The sequence below is a fragment of the Triticum urartu genome, chromosome 2 (assembly GCF_003073215.2).
Source record: "Triticum urartu cultivar G1812 chromosome 2, Tu2.1, whole genome shotgun sequence".
Lineage (NCBI taxonomy): Eukaryota > Viridiplantae > Streptophyta > Magnoliopsida > Poales > Poaceae > Triticum > Triticum urartu.
The window spans coordinates 722,060,941-722,073,732 of NC_053023.1; positions in this window are offsets into that span (position 1 = coordinate 722,060,941).

The window sequence follows — 12,792 nt, forward strand, 5'->3', positions numbered from 1 at the left end:
TTTGACTCTATTTTTCTTACAATTATGTTTGTAAAAAAAACTGGTACTATGCAAATATTTTCGCAAATAGATCTCATGTTTCTGTTTTTAACCTCACTGTACTAAACAACTTTTTTAATAGTTGAAGTTGTATAAGTTTGAATTTAAGCTTTGTACGTGAGTAGTATATAGTATATCATTACTACCATGTTTCTTATTCTAAGTTGCCTAATACTTTGTTAAATAAGAATTGATTTCCCAACCGTTGGATTAGCTTTGAGGTGTGCGTGTGTGATTTTTCCATCCAGTGGTTAAACACTATGAGTGCTTCACACGCTAAAATTTGCCTAAATAAAGAGGTGATTTCTTGACCTCTCAAAACATCTTTGATAATGTTCTTATTAACAAGATTGTACAAACATTTTGCTAACAAAAAAAAGATAGATACACTGCATTTTTTTTTGAGAATTAGATACACTGCATTTAAAAGATGTATATACTGTACATGCCTGGGTGCTGGTGAGTGAAGTTGTCCCAGATGCTTGATCCCCTACCCCCCTCCATTGCACCACCCTCATACTGCAGCATGTGAATATCCACCATATTTGTAATAAGACGCTAGACCAAAAAGAATTCATAATGTAGATATAACTAATTAAGAGAGAAAAATGTCATTAGTCCACGTATTCAAACTGATTTCACGCTTTAAGTCAACAACTCGAAAAGTGATCAGACTTAGGTCATAAACTCGTTTATTTGAGCAAATAACACCAACACCTACTCGAGGCGGAGAAAACGGACACGTGGCTACCACATCAGCATTCCTTTGATCGCTCAAGAGCGGACTAATATTTACAAGGGGCTTTTCGCAAAACAGCGCCAGTCTGATCCGTTTACCAAATTGCTTTGATTCTGATGAAAATCTGTATTGATTGTTTTTTTTAAATGCCATGCAGGCTTGCCCACCATTAGAACATGAAGTCGTTTGTATATGAAATGCAGCGTACAGTGTAGTATATTACAGCATTTCTTTTCACGAGTTGTTGGCCTAAAACATGCAATCAATTTGAGTCCGGTCGGTGAATGACTATCACGCAGCATCAGCTTATGCTACAGCATGAATACTTGTCAACAGATTTTGCTGAACTAAGAAAGGAAACCATAGATTAATGAAGGAAAAACGAGTGGAAACCTGGTAGGACGAGGAGGCCGTCCCAAAGACGAAGCCCTTGGGGAAGCTCCTCCGGCTTATCGGCTGCAGACCATAGGCACCGTCGTCGGCGCTGGATGCGACAACCAGAAGGAGAAATGGGAAGATAACCGCCAGCAATGCTCTTGCAGCCATATGGTGTGATTAACACCGGCTATGTTTCAGCGTCCAAGGCTTACCTTGGCACCACCTATATAGGCAAGTGTCTGTATGTATATGTAGTGGAAAAACAATCTGGACTTCTAATATATTCTTCTGAAATTATGTGTTGATTGGATCGCAGTAACAGGGACGGCACAACTGTCGTGCCCGAAGGAAAATGCTCGTGCTGACTGAGGGGGTTTTGTTTTCAGGGACTTTTTGGTGTAGGAACTAGAAAAAATCCCTTTTAGAGACTTTTTAACCAAACAAAGGACTAAAAGTTGTTTTTTGAGACTAAATGAAGAAGACCCTCAAGGAGAATCTTTTTTAAGACTTTTCCAACAATGCCCCTCCCTGCACCCATTGCCCCGCCGCCCCATGGTGTTGTTATTTTTCTGTATACTAGGGATAACATGGTCTTTTACATGTCATTTATTAATATCTAGGAAGGGACTTTTTAGGGACTACAACGTGTTTGGTAATAACAGGGAAGGGAATGGGAGTTTGCCAAGGGATTAGACATGGGAAATTGATTTTAAGTCCCATTTCTCTGTTTGGCATGTGAAGGCAATTAGAAGTGGGATTTTAAGAGGGAGTTAACTGCCCCTGTTTGATTGGTGGGATTAGGCAGGAGAATGACTTCCTCACGTACGTACTCAGCTAACCAAAGGTCCCTCACGAACGTGCACAATCAACAAAACGTTTTTCTTTTTGCTAATTCCCAATCCCCAGTTCAATTACCAGGGGTCCCCTAGGGAAGAGATCTGAGGGAGTTGGCCCTCTTAATTCCCCTTCCCCCTCCTTTCTTAATTCCCATGTCCCTGAGCCAATCAAAGGATTTTAAGTCTCACTTACCTTAAACTCCATTCCTAATCAACAACTCCCCCCAACCAAACAAGCTGGGGACTAGAAAAAGTCTTAGGACTTATGAATCAAACAGGGTCTGACTCTAGCTGTAGCACATGGATAGCAAACTTTTTTTTAGATACACGTGGCTAGCTAAGGGCGACTCCCAAGGCGAATCATTAATAACCGCCTACAAATATCTTTTTTTAGACATTCAACAATGGTTATCAAAATTTTTAGGCCCAGCCTTGATGCCCGAAATTCCACAAACCGGCACCAAATTAAGGGGAGGTTTGAGAGAGTATGGAAGTCCCCACATCGGCTTCGACAACATGGACCCATCCAAAACTGAGCCAAAGCTTGCGCATTCTCACAATCCTTCTAATCCTCCCGCGTGAAAGCCCGATCTAGTTCTCTGCCGTCCATTGCCAGATGGAGCCACCAGAGGAGCGAAAGGCGATGTTCGTCTTCCCGAAGGACCCAGAGGAGGTTGCCCGCGCTACGCCAAAGTCAACGTGTCAAGGCGAAGGAGAAGGCAATGGCGGCATGTCAGGCCGTAGCTCCTCATCAAAAGGCGAAGGCGGCGGTAGAGAAGCCAATGCAGCTCGGTCAATCACAGCCCTGGCCATATATGGAGCTCTTGTCCGCCGTTGTCTGGTCACTATTTTTCAGAAGACTCAACCATGCGCAGCGGCGGCAAACGACAAGGCGATGATGGACATCATCCTCGACGAAGATGGCTATGAAGACAAGCAAGTCTATGACTTTCAACCGGAACAAGAGCCACAGCCAGACACCCAACAAGCGTACACCAAGGGGTCGGAGTTTAAGCCGGATGACCACTAGCCGCTGGGTGCCGACCCAAAGAAGAAGAGTAGGGGAACCGCATACTCGAACAAGGATGAGTTCATCTATGTGACATGGTTGACCCTAGTGTGGATACGTTTCATGGCACGGAGCAAAAGGGCATATGACATTTTAGCAAAGTATGCATGATTGGTTCTATGAGTAAAAGTGTTACGATCTCTGCCGTATGAAAGTGATCCATAATCACAATCCAAAGTCATTAGGCCATCGATGATACATTATTCAAGAGGCCGTCAACAAGTTTTGTGACTTGTACAAACAAGTACAAAACCAGTGGCGAAATGGCACAACACTCGAAGAGCCCATAAGGTTTGTGACTTGTTACTCTACTATGGATTGATCATCTGATTGATTTGACTTTTTTATGGGATCTGATTGATTTGCTGCAATGCATGCCGCTAGCTAACTGCATCAGCCCACGCTAACGCGCGCATCCGATCTTATTAAAAAGTCGGTTGGTAGTTCCATCCAAAATCTCAATCTTGTAGCGAAAGGTCTTGCTTTATTCGTTTCCTTTGCATCCGTACAAAGCTCGAAGAGCATATTTGTGAGGCTGATCCCTAAGTGCAAAGTTTAATGTGCCAACCAATGTCCATAGAGAAAGACAAAGTATACACTTATATGCTCGTGGACGTGCTGTGTACTTCTGCTGCATGGTACCAGCGATTCAGAGTCTTGTATATCTTGTGCTGAACTCGAAAAGGTGCCCCAACACCAGCACGATAACTTTCAAGCGGGCGCAGTATGCAGATCACGAGCATCGCTGGTAATCAATGAACTTGGCAGCTCTTCTGTCACCATTCAAGAAAATGATTACAATCGCGTGGATGGCGAAATCGTACACGTTAGGCACCACTGCTATGCGCTAGTATATGTGTAGGCCGATGGAGACTTTGCTGAAGTTGCGTTCTGTGTTCAGCTAGCACAATCACGACTGATGGGTGTGGGCGCATCTGTCGCTGTAGTTGTAGTAATGTACTGTACGCGATAATGGGAACCGTATGCCACAAGGGAAAATAAGCCGAAAGACGGCACGATATCAGTGTGAAACAAACGCATGCACGTACTGATTTGATGAGTCACAAATCTTCCAACTACCAACTTTCAACTGCTAGCTTGAATGTACAACAGTGAAAGATTATTTTTGCTCTGAAACTATTGACTTCGTTAGATTATTTTTGCTCTGAAACTATTGACTTCGTTAGACTGTTAGAGTTTTATGATTAACACACAGGTTCATCTAACATGCGCCGTAGAAAAGGTTCATTTTAACATGGACATGTTTTTTGCAAGGAAAACTTCCGATCTATAGACCCGTCAATTTTTTTTGTGTTTGACTTAGATGAAACTAGAACGTTATTAATTTAGAATGGAGAAAGTACTCTACTCTTTTTATGCGGGAGAAAGTATTCTATGACTAGTAGAGATCAAAGTACGCAAGGACCAGCCAATCTAGAGATGATGGGTATTTAAACTAGAAAAAAGTTCATTTTACTATCTAAATAAAGTTGATGGTTCATATAATCCTCTAATCTTTATTTTTGCTCCATTCACCCAAAATCAGTCCCTGAGTGGTTTGCCACGTCTCGGTGCTGACGTGGCAATGGTCAACGGTGGTTTTGACCTGCGGGTGGGTCTCCCTTGTACTGGGCTAACAACATCTCCAACAGCCGTGCCAAACAAGCGCCGCGCCGCAAAAGTGGCAAAACTTTGTGAAGCCGTTGAAAAAGCCGGAAGGTAAGAAAAATCTTGATTTTAACAATGCTCAAGCGGCGGTTAGAAAAGATGTGGAGAGAGCTTTTGGGATTTTACAAGCCCAATTTGCTATTGTGAGAGGACCGACTAGATTTTGAGATAAAAAAAATGCTTTGGTACATCATGCACGCTTGTGTGATCATGCATAACATGATCATCGAGAATGAGCGTGGTCAAGATGTAGACTACTCCCAGTATGAGTTCTTGGGACATCCCATGCGAGTGCGACGGAGGGCTGAAAGGGTGGCCCGTTTTGTTGCCTCCTATCATGCCATTCGACGTCCCGCAGCGCATGATGATCTTCAGAAGGATCTCATTGAGGAGTGGTGGGCATGGAATGGACGACAAAGAGCATCATGATTTGTGCGTTCGATATTATATTGTTGAACTATTTGTTGTGTTTATAGCACTAATTGTTGTATTGAACGATAAACTGTTTGTTTGAGTTGTAATAATGAAATTGAACTAATTATTTTAATTTATTTTGTTTGTGTTTGATCTTTTGCTTCTGTTTTGGAATGCATATGTTGTTTGTGCGAGAGTTGCGCGCTGCATTTTTGCGCGCTGCTGAAACTGCGCGCATTGCATTTTAGCGCGGCTGCTGAAGCTAGCGCTACCCGCCGCACCAAACCAAACGATGGACATGCGGCAAAATAGTTTTTAGCGCGCGATGCGTTCGGCGGCTATTGGAGATGCTCTGAGACAGAGGATAGAGCTCCCAAGCAGGGCGAGGCGACGGACGTGCGCGCGGCTGCGGGCCACCATGCTCCTCGTCAGGGCCTCCATGACTCCATGACCCGCACCCGGAGCGCCCAGTTTGTATCCGAGCATGTTGGGGCCTGCCGGCCATGACCACGGCGGCGCTCGCTGGGAGCGAGTGCGGGCAAGCATGGGAGGACCTGCCTGCCGTGGAGGCAGCAGCCTGTTGTGACAGGGCCGAAGCTTCCTGGAGTAGCTGGAAGCGCAGGAAACCGCGGCGAGCGCACTCACTGGTGACATACTCCACGGTGCAAACGCGCTCCTCGACGTTCGCTCCAAATGCTCACCCTGCCTTTACCAAGCACAACGCACGCACGCACTAGCTCTCAACAAAACGCATGCATGCAGTCGCTTGGGGAATATGGCGAGCTGTGCCGAGCGAGGAACATGCAACATGGCCGTCGATAGAGAAGATTGACGCCCCGGTCCAATTCTTTTGGCCATGACCATGCGGGGCATATCCGAAGTTCCACAACGCCATACGCCGCAGGGCACGGCTACGACGGCCAAACCTTGCGTGCGAACGGGACAGAGGAGGGGAAGCAGAGCAACGCACCTCACCGACAATGGGAGGCCCCTCCTACGGCAGAGAACACTCCTGGTTACACCCGCATCCCTGCCGCACCACGCGCACAAGCGCATGTTCGGCAAGGGACAGCAGCAGCGCCGCGCCTTTCATGGACGGAGGACGGCTGCCGACGCCATAGCTCGCAAAGCTTTGCTTCGTGGACAGCTCGCATTCCTCTCATGTCATTCGCTCTACTGGCCAGATCAATTGGAGAAATCCACACGAGATAGCTTGGAGTCGACTGAGGATCGCCGGATACTTCCGTCGCCTGGAGCGACGATTCTGATGGTCTCCAAGTGATTCAATGATGGGTAGCTGCGCTAGGGGATCAGTGGAAGAGAGCAGAAAAAATGATCAGGTGGTTATATGAACCATCCACTTTATTGAGGGTAGTAAAATAGACTTTTTTCTTTAAATTACAAATCTCCCATAGCAGAACATTTCACCAGTAACAGAGGTCCATACCTACATGCACATTTTATTATTGCCAAACATATCTACTTAGGCATAAATACAGTATAAGTCATTGCAGCAAACAAAGCTAACAACAAAATGACTAAATGAGTGACCACTCCATTTGGGTCATCCGTTTTCACCCATCATTTGCATCATCCTGGTAGCGCTCTTTGATCCATCCAAACGTATCACGGATGGTAAGCTTCACCACCTTCGTTAGGCCACCTTTGGTTCGCAAAGTTCTGTAAATCCCAAGCCAATAGATCCTGAGGTGCTTTATGCTGACGAATTCATAGTACACCGTTATGATGTATAGATATATATTAAGCGTCCTGAGATAGAAAAAACATAGTATTATACAATTATTTCCAACACAAAAGGTAAGCATGGTAAAAAAATAAACACAATTATAGGTTGGAAGCGAAAATATTAGAGAATAAAGTTAGATTTCTTTGTGGAAAATCAAGTCTTTGTCCATATTCAACAGCCTACTACATTCCAGCTTCAATAAAAAAGACACTACTTGCCATAGTTGAGTATCATTACCTTACAGAAAATAAACACAATAGTTCAGAATTGTAGTAGTACAAGAATCTGGTGACTACACCCGTGTTTTTCTTTTCAAACACAGATCTTATTTTGTATCAGAAGAACCCCAAGAAGTCACAAAGGTAGAAAATCCAACCGAGACAAACTACAAACCTAGCAAAAAAGAAAGAAGCAACAGAAAAACGGCTTAAGCCTAAACCAGAAGGGCTAGCAAGGCGTTAACGCTGTCAGGCTGATGATGACCTGTCAGGGAGGCTCAAATTGGTAAAAGAAGAACTCAGTCAAGAGGGAGGTAGCAACTGTGGCTTTTCATTTAGCAGGGAGCTCAAGACTCAAACCTAGCCCACTGAGCAGGTTGAGTGAGCGCAAAAGCTGCTAGCCCACTGCGCAACACTCAGACTTCAATGTATTTGCTAATCGAGGCAGGTTTTCAACGGTATTTGCCCAATATACACTGCCCTTCAACTGCACACCTACATTCCTCAATAAAACCGAGCTGGTAATGAAGGAACTTCATCCACATACTGAATGAATAGAGTCAGGTGCCGCCTAATTTTAAAACCCAAACATGCCACTAATTTTGAAACCAAGCCTGGTTTTCTCACAAAATAAGAAGCAACAAGCACCATCATCCTTATGGAACTAGATATCATCAATTTTAAGTAAATCAGGGATCTGTAGCTATATTTGCAATCAGCATGAAACGTTAGCAACTCATAGGACAATGCCTATTTATATCTGAAGAACTAAAATACGATGATCATGAATTGGTTCATGAAATTGAGGTGGAAATATGTGCAGTTGTTAGGTGTTTAGCTTGATTCCATTTTACATAAACTGTGGAAGAGTAGCTGCCTACCTAAGCAAATGGTTTACTTGGCTTCTTCTCAAGGATCAGTTAAACAGAAGAGACATGATGCGGAGAAGGCACTAGCAACTAAACCCTGTTTCAACTTGTGTGTTGTGCCTACAAAATTTACATTTGTCCTAAGATCACGCTATTTTTTTAATGCAGTTTCGCACAAAAATGTTGGATTTTTGCCAAGGTCAGTTGGGCCTCTGTCCCCTTGGTACTTCGACCTCAGACTCTTTCAATAAGACCAAGGTTCTATTCTAGGGACAGTGCTTCATTGAGCTGGTAGCATGCGCAGCTTGGAATATTTGGAAACAGAAAATGGATTTATCATTGAGCATAAGCCACCTAGCTTTGGCAGATGGTAGGTTCAATTCAAGACAGGCTTGCATCTCATCACTCATCATATCAAGGACAGCAAAAGACCACTTTTAAAAGCCTGGAAAGAATCTCTCTGTTTCTCATTAACACCAAATCCCTCTTAACTCGCTTTTTCCCCATAAAAAACACCAAATTCCTCTAACTCCCTTTCCCTCTGTCCATGTAGTCCTAGCTTTGTAAAGTCTCTGTAGTTTCTTTCCCTTTTACTATTAACAAACCCTGACAGTTTCTCAGGTCAAAAAAGAGAGTAAAAGAATCACTAGTTGTAACAATGATGCATTGTAACCATATATAGCAGATAATGTAAGTATTATGCTGAAATACTAACCAAATCCAATCCACAAGAACACCGTAGAAACCCTAGCACAAGCATAAAACAATGAATTAATTAGTTATGCATGTAATTGCATAGCCTTCCTAGAAAAGTGTGTAGAGCATTGTAACAGTTTGCTAGGAGAAATATCGCACCTGATAAGCACTGTTGTCCTTGAAAGACAATATAAGTAGAAGAACTGCAGGGAAAACAAACCTTGTGATATCAGCAAAGGTTCAACACTACAACAGTAAATAGAGCAAAACACCTAGGCTCTAGGCAATAGCAAAACGCCTAGCACTTAACTGCGCTTAAGCGTGCACTTTGTCAGAAAAGCAGAAAGGTGGTGGCTAAACGCACAATTAACGCCTAGCGTTTCTTTTAAAAACTTTGGTAGAGACTAATCAGCAAATATATAGGTGAAGTATAGTAAATGATTACATAACCATTGATATCGCTGGTGTCGCAGATGATGAATATTCTAAGAAAACTTTAAAGTATCATGAAACAATTAACTAGAGCACAATTTCAGTTATTAAACAACCTTATAGTCGAGTTCTTCAGAATAATGCCTTTTTCATGTACATGCTTATATCTAATAATAAATACATTAAATTCGTGAAAACAAAAAAGTATGTAAACTGAAGTGTTTTGAACTCACCTAGTTGTATTCGTGCACAAATATCATTTGCCCTCCCATTCCTTTTCAACTCTGCTGCTAAGGCACTCAACTTGTAGAACATAAACCCAAGAACAACGTCGACAAAAAGGGTGGGTGCCACCTGCCAGAGCTGGCAGACACCAGCGAGTACTAACAATGCACCTGCCCAAAGACAAACAATTTACTCAAACATGCCGGCTGCTTGTAAGGACTTCAGAATTGTATTTACTTGTTCACAGAAAAGGCATAACGAAGTTGAGATATGTGTTTCTCTTGTCCAAAACGCTTATGTGACAATCTGGATCACACATCCTTGTGCTAGCCTAGTACTTGTTGGGCAATAAGCCATGGCGAGCCCAGGGCGTGGTGTGCGCGTGCGTGCGTGCAGTGGCCGTGTCGGGTTCGGCCCGTGGCAGGACTTGGGTGCGTGCGTGCGTGCCCAAGTGTAGGTGTGCGTGTGTGCGTGAGTTAGCGCGTGTGCGTGGGTTCTGTTAGCGAAGGACCAGGGCATGGGCAGCGTAGGGCGCGCGGAGTGGCCGCGGAGATCGCGTCAGAGCGCGATGGGCGGGCGCGAGCCAGAGCGTGCAGGGCGCGGCGAATGGGAGGTGGGTGAGTAGTGGAGCAGCTCGGGCATGTCCATGCGCTCAGGTATAAAACCCTCTTCCCACCTGTGTAATCGCTGAGGAAAACGCGTTCGTGCTCGTGGTGAAAAACAAGAAAACCCGTACGTGGGGGGGGGGGGAGGTTCGTGCGCCGGCAAAACTTGTGTGTTCTTCCTCCTTCTCTCCGAGCTTGTCTCTGGTGATCACCGTCGTTTGCCGCAGCCGCTACACCAACAGTACTAGTCCTAATTTTGAAGTGCCAGAAAAAAATATAGTGCTGAAACTATAGTATCAGATCATATCCAATATCAGTGAACGACTAAGTAAAATTTAGAGCCAAATCCTTCGGTACTCCGGTGGAGTTGACAATCACACTCAAATTGATTACCAATCACGTAGTTTGACAAGGAAAATAACAAAGAGTGTTCCTCTCTTTACCAGAGAGGACGCCGGCGTGGAAGCTGCGGCAGCGGAAGACGTTGCCAGCGGCCATGATTTCGCGCAGCGCGAGGGAAGTAGTTTTGAGCGGGGAGGCGACGAGCGCACCCCATATAGCACTAAGCTCTTCCCGTCCCTGTCCGGCCGGATCCACGTCCGTGAGGGGGAAGTAATCGTCGTCCTCCGCAAGCATGTCCTCCGCCCACCACGGCAAAGGCGGCAACGCCGGCAATGGTTCCGAGGCGGATGCGGCAGGGTAAACGCGAGCCATCTTCAGGCTTATTGTGCCACTCCTATAATTGTGGCCTCCGAGGAAGCTGCCGGCGCGCGTCCATGACGATCGACGGATCGTAGCCCCGGCTGGGCAGCACCGGAGAGAATGCGCCATTGTAGCTGAATTCAGTGCCATGTTTGGGGATTTTGGAGTTGGAGTTTGGCGGATACGGCCGGAGATAGGACGTGAGGGCTTGGTGGTGGCGGCCGCGCGGTGGACAGGCGGAGGATTAAAACGGCGAAGAGTCCGGTGCACTCCAATTACCCGAAAAATATTCTATAAGACCAGGTCTCATAAGATAGAGCGTGAGACCCACCTCGATAGAACTTTTTGTATGTTTAGCATTATTGCGCGTCACGACGTCAATCTCAAAGCATGTCATCCCAGTTTGCCCGATTACCCGATCCTCATTCCAATTCCCGATTTTAATCACGTATGTATCCAAGATATCTACGTAACTTTCAACTGACGAGCTAGGGTACGCGTGCTGCTCTTATCCATGGCGACGCGAGATACTCGTCGCCGGTGGCCGCACGGTACCACACGACTAAGAACCGTCAGCCATGGCCACGCCGAATGACCTTGTTGCTCGTGGCTGCGTGGCTTCATACTACCACGACTCCCCATCCATGGTCGTGCCGAACCATCTCGCCGCCGATGGCCGTGTGGCACGACGTGATGACTCTTCGTGCATGGACATGCCGAACGACCTCATCACCGGTAGATGTGCAATGGTGACCATGCGGCCAGATGCATCCAGCTGTTACGTGACGCCGGACTTGTCCATGACGGCGGACTCCCGGTCGGTAGAACGCGCCATGTCCGTCTAGCTAGGACTCTTCCACTCCCGTGAGTGATCCATGCAAAGCTAGGCTGGTTGAACGATCACAATAGCCCGTTGATTCAACCAATCTTCATCAGAAGGTTATGCAAGTCCAAAGGCAAGAAGAACATATCGATGGTGGCCGCGCGCCAAGACATCTACGGCGGCCACGCGCTAGGACGCGTCAAACTGCTCTGTGCTGCTGCATTCCCTCACGCCCAGCCAGCAACAAAGACTCGTCATTCAGATATCGGTTGTTGTCGCCCTTGCAGCACGAAAGGAACATGTTCATGACGAGCAGCTGCATGTGTCTTGCGCCCGGCCGGCGACGCGGAGGATTTTTTGTCCGATAGCAGGCGAGGACGTCTTGACGCATGACATCAACAAGGAATCGAAGCCGCCATCAACGAGGAGTCCAGCCAGCCACCGGCATCTTGGCGCATGACCACGACGAAAGTAAAGTCCACCCTGCCAGCAACTCCGGCGCGGCCACTGGCATACAAGAAGTTGCCACATGGTCGTCTCACGCGGATGCCAGTTTTGTGAGACCTGGTTCAATAGATTTTTGGACGCGTCTAGTGGGCGGCCGGCTGCTCACTAGTGCGATCCAGTGGCCGGCTAAATAAGATAAATACCTGTCCTTTTCACGTTCAGGAAAATAAAACGAAAAAAACAGCCACCCGATCTCTGGGTGCCCGAGTGGGCCGTTTTTTGCCCGCCGGCACCCAAAAAGTGGCTTGGGGGGGGGGGGGGGGGGGGGGGGGGGCTTCTTGGGAAGGCAGCTGGAGATGCTCTTATAATTTCCCGCCAAACCTTTTTGATGCCCATCCACAAGATGTTGTAATAAATCATGCCATTCCTATATTTCCAGATACACCACAACACAGCTGCACTAACCAGGTTAAGCACTAGATGTTTCTTGTTAGCAATCCAGAACAACCACCACCGTAGGGGAGTCGCAGCTTAGCCACACGCGTTGCGGCCAGCGTCGACGTCTTGACCTTCTTTGCCGGTGTTGAATCTGTTGCCGGCCACCAGCAACCTGTCTGCAGACGACAGAACAGGCGTCGGGCTCAGGAACAAGTGCTTCTCGCCAGGTTTACCGCTTCTGGGTGGGGAGGGTGGTTCCTCACCACCAGTACCTTGAGCGTCTTCAGGATACCATCAGAGATGCTTGGGTATTGGCAGGAGTAGAGGGCACCAACTTCAGCTGATTAACTGAATCCAAGCTCAGCAACCCCTGAGAGTCTGGTTTGCACAGGGCAGAAAATAGCCCAATTTTTTGTTATAGCCTTTAGAATTTCCCACCAGCTTGTT